The sequence below is a fragment of the Pterocles gutturalis genome, unplaced genomic scaffold (genome assembly GCF_000699245.1).
Source record: "Pterocles gutturalis isolate BGI_N339 unplaced genomic scaffold, ASM69924v1 scaffold29633, whole genome shotgun sequence".
Classification (NCBI taxonomy): Eukaryota; Metazoa; Chordata; class Aves; order Pterocliformes; family Pteroclidae; genus Pterocles; species Pterocles gutturalis.
Window position 1 is genome coordinate 2,526 of NW_010126576.1, and position 303 is coordinate 2,828.

Consider the following 303-nt stretch of genomic DNA (forward strand, 5'->3'; position numbering starts at 1 on the left):
TGGCCGTGGAGCTGTTTTACACAATGGTATCTTGAAACCTGCCGCAAAAGTCACCCCGTTACCAGAAAGCCAAACGCCAAAGGTGCTATTTTTCCCCCCCGTGGCGGGACAGGAGCTCGCTGCGGGGCAGAGCGCGATCCTGCAGGTCCTTAGCGAACAGCCTGGCTCCACCCAGCAGAGGAAATGGAAAGTAAATTGTACAGTGAACCCCGGTAGAGCAAATAATCTGGAAGGATTTCAACCAGGGTTTGGTGGGAGCCTTGATCCCGGCACCTGCAGCAGCCGGTTCTTTATTCTTTTCCC